Below are 4520 nucleotides of genomic sequence, written 5' to 3' on the forward strand. Positions count from 1 at the left end.
TCCAGAAAGTAACATGGCACGTGACTACAAGTGGCATGCAGAGGTTGATGCAGAGACAATTCCTGAGGAAAGGGGCTGGAATTTGTATGTTGAGTCAGGAAGGTAGGAACATGAGTGAGCAGTCCTTCCACAGTCCCTCCTGTTTTGGCCATTAGCAGAGGGTTCACCCTGCACAGGAACCCGGCCAATGCTGGGGCACAGGAGGGGGATTTCTCACGCACCTCAACTCATTCCATGTGTGTTATGTCCTGGGAAGAGAAACCTTGTATTTACAGACAATGTGGAAGAACCTTTAGCCACGTGTCCCCAGTTCAAATGACATCAGAACTCGTTCATCCTGGATTGCACCACACACATCTCCCCAGTGTGGGAGAGCCTTTGGTCGGGGCTCTAACCTCGGGAGACACAAGAGAACTCACCCTTCTGAGAAAAGTAGACATGTTACACATGGGGGAAACAATTCTAGGCCAGGGCTCACCTCTGCACACAGCAAAACCACGGGAGAGGCACGTTAGGGATGTAACAAGGGTGGGAGACACTTCATTCAGAAAGCTCTGTTCTTATTTTTCCTCATGACCTCACATGGGTTAGAAGACATGTGGTGGCATTGCTGTACCAGAGCCCACAGCAACATGCATCCCTTCGAGGCCATGGGCACGTTGCCACAGACAGAAACTGGTTGAATCCATCTTCAAGGGAAAGCATTTAGTACAGCCATACCCTTAGCCAGCATCTGAGGAGCCACACCAGTGGGAACCCCGACAAATGTGTTCAACGTGGAAGAGCTGTTAGATGCAGCTCTCACATCTGGAGACACCAGACAACTCAGACCAGGGAAACCTGTGTCTGTCATTACTGGAGTCCTGCCTGTACCCAGAGTGCCCACCTTTCTCTCCACCACAGAAATCAGAGAGTACAAACCCTGTGACTCCAATCACTGAGGCAGAGCCTTCTGCCAGATGTGGTCACTTTCCCAACACCAGAGAACTCACACAGGGAGAACGACTAACACTATGTATTCGTGGAAGAAGCTTTAGCTGGGGCTCAGGCCTGAGCCCCGCTACCATCTTAGAGAGCAGATCATCCCTCGTACAGAAGAGAAGGTGCAGGGACCTTCTGGGACACCCTGCATCATTGCTGCTGCTGAATGCTGATGAAATCAATGTGGGAATCCCATTCCTCATGGAGCCAACACGTGAAGGACCTGGGAGGATTCACACAAAAGAAAGTTTTCCTGAAGTGATGAGGAAAGGAATGTTCTCAGGTATTCCTTCTTCCTTAGCCAACTATGACACCCTCACACTGAGGAAACACTTATCCCAGTGCACAGGGGGGAAATTCTTCCCTGGACACTCACATCAGAAAATCACTGGGCAAATACCTCCCAAGGAATTTATTAGGGTGAAAACGAGATACAAACTCATACACTGACACTTTTTCACTGCAAACACATACAACTGAGTCACATTCTGAGGGATGCTGAATGTAGTATTTCAGTAACCAATAGCTAGAAATAAAGCAAATCTGCTCCCATTTATCAGTACTTGCATAAAGATCAGTATCACTGAAAAGGAGGGGTCTCACAACCATGCACACTGTGCCAGTTAAGATCGGGGGTACTTTTCCTTTACTAGCTCTCACAAATGTCACTGGTACTGTCTCTTGGTAGGAAGTTTGACACATATATACACTGCCTGGGATCCATGATAACATCAATTGAAGGGTTAACTTAGAATCTTAGAACACAAGGTGATTGACATATGTTCATGAAAACATTAATCTATTGATGTATGTAGATTTCAAGGATGAATGGCAACAAGACCCAACAAACACATGGTTTGTGATCTACCTCTCATGTATCCTTATCCATTCTACTAATATTGTCCTCATAAATTGGAAAGGATTTATAAATTAATTACATGATTAGAAATATTTCTATTTTCTTTACTTATTTGAGAGTGAGAGAGCTAGAGAGGGAGCAAGAATAGTCCAGGTTGGGGAGAACAATATGGCGGATGGCGAGGAGCCGGAGAAGAAAAGAAGGAGAATAGAGGAGTTGCTGGCTGAGAAAATGGCTGTTGATGGTGGGTGTGGGGACACTGGAGACTGGGAAGGTCGCTGGAACGATGTAAAGAAGTTCTTCGTGCGATCTAGACCCTTCACACACCCTGATTTCGAACTGAGCACTGAATCTTTCCAGTTTTTGTTAGATACATGTAAAGTTCTAGTCATTGGAGCTGGTGGCTTAGGATGTGAGCTCCTGAAAAATCTGGTGTTGTCTGGTTTTAGACAGATTCATGTTATAGACATGGACACTATAGATGCTTCCAATCTAAATAGACAGTTTTTATTTAGGCCCAAAGATGTTGGAAGACCTAAGGCTGAAGTTACTGCAGAATTTATAAATGACAGAGTTCCTAACTGCAATGTAGTTCCACATTGCAACAAGATTCAGGATTTTAATGACACTTTCTATTGACAATTTCATATAATTGTATGTGCACTGCACTCTATCATAGCCAGAAGAGGGATAACTGGTATGCTGATATCCCTTCTGAATTATGAAGATGGTGTATTAGATCCAAGCTCCATTGTCCCTTTAATAGATGGGGGGAAAGAAGGTTTTAAAGGAAATTCTCAGGTGATTCTGCCTGGAATGACTGCTTGTATTGAATGCACACTAGAACTGTATCCTCCACAGGTTAATTTTCCCATGTACACCATTACGTCTATGCCCAGGCTACCAGAACACTGTATTGAGTATGTAAGGATACTGCAATGGCCTAAGGAGCAGCCTTTTGGAGAAGGAATTCCATTAGATGGAGATGATTCTGATCATATTCAGTGTATTTTCTAAAAGTCCCTCGAGAGGGCATCACAATATAATATTAGGGGTGTGACCTATAGACTCACTCAAGGAGTAGTAAAACGAATAATTCCTGCAGTAGCTTCTACAAATGCGGTCATAGCAGCTGTGTGTGCCACTGAGGTTTTTTAAATAGCCACAAGTGCATATATTCCTCTTAATAATTACTTGGTATTCAATGATGTAGATGGACTATACACATACACATTTGAAGCAGAGAGAAAGGAAAACTGCTCAGCTTATAGTCAGCTTCCTCAAAGTATTCAGTTTTCTCTGTCTGATAAACTACAGGAGGTTTTGGATTATTTAACCAATAGTGCTTCTCTGCAGAAGAAATCTCCAGCCATCACAGCTACATTAGAGGGAAAAAATAGAACACTTTACCTACAGTCAGTAACATCTATTGAAGAATGAACAAGGCCAAATCTCTACAAAACGTTGAAAGAATTGGGACTCGTTGATGGGCAAGAACTGGCAGATGCTGATGTCACCACACCACAGACTGTACTATTCATACTTCATTTTACTTCTTAAGGAAAATAAACTTGTACATAGTAGAAAACTCATGGAAATATATTACGTGGATGCTAAGACATTTAATGTCATTTTTAGCATTAGTGTTGCTGGAATTTGACTTTTATATAATGAACCACTCTTTTTAAAATTTATAACTTCCCCTTGAAGACAGAATTTTGGGGTTGGTACTTGTAAGCATTTTCATTATAATATGGGAAATGATGCTTGGAGAGAGAGAATTAACAAATGTATTGCTTCTTTCAAAAGAAGAGGCAAGCACTCTCTTGTATCTGAATTTTGTTACTGTGGTCTAAGAATGCATTCCTCAGTTTTCATTTGATCACTCACATAAACAAAAGATGTCCCTCTAAAGAAAAAAAAGAAAATTAAGTTTTAAATGACCTTGACTATTACACCCTGACATCTAGAACATGTTGAACATAGCCCATTTCTTGCTTGATTTAATACTCATTTAATTGTGGTTGTCCAAATAAATATTAATTATTGCAAAGGTTACCTTGTCTATAATAATTTGTAAATGGTATTATAGCTGAATACCTGTGCATGGATATGGGAACTATTTTCATGTTTACTTGTAGTGCCATAGAGGCCAGTATGCACAATATTAAAGCCAAGACGTGGATATTTAAAAGAATTTAATGCTCAGGCAATTATCACTGATGCTTTCACACTATTTATTAATAAAATCATATATTGTATTAAAAAAAAGAATAGTCCAGGTTGGGCAGCAGAGAAGAGGGAGAGGAAGCAAGCTTCACATTGAGAAGGGTGTCCGATGCAGGGCCTGATCCTCCAGGATCCAGATATCCTGACCTCAGCCAAAGGCAGATGCTTAACCAACTGTGCCACCCCAGTACTTGCAAATTAATTTAATCTTTTAGAGTGGTCCTGATTTTGAAGAATTGTGTGTATCAGGACAGGAATTAAACTGTAATTTTCAGATTCAGGCAGTGACGTCTTCCTCCCCCTCTATGAGAATTTGGTAGCCAGCTGCTTTTCTCCACCACCAAGAATTGCTCCTTATTTCTTGGCCTGAGAATGTGTAAGACCACTGCCGATATGGAAACAGTCCATGATTTAGAAGATTTAGAACAGGAGGGGATATGTATGCTACCTT

The 4520-nt window shown here is 41.7% G+C and overlaps 1 pseudogene; it reads left to right on the forward strand.

Annotated features, from left to right (window-relative positions):
• The first annotated feature begins 2006 nt into the window (after positions 1 to 2006).
• Positions 2007 to 3400, forward strand: LOC122898871 (annotated as a pseudogene).
• The last annotated feature ends 1120 nt before the right edge of the window (positions 3401 to 4520 follow it).

Source organism: Neovison vison, chromosome 2 (genome assembly GCF_020171115.1).
Source record: "Neovison vison isolate M4711 chromosome 2, ASM_NN_V1, whole genome shotgun sequence".
Classification (NCBI taxonomy): domain Eukaryota; kingdom Metazoa; phylum Chordata; class Mammalia; order Carnivora; family Mustelidae; genus Neogale; species Neogale vison.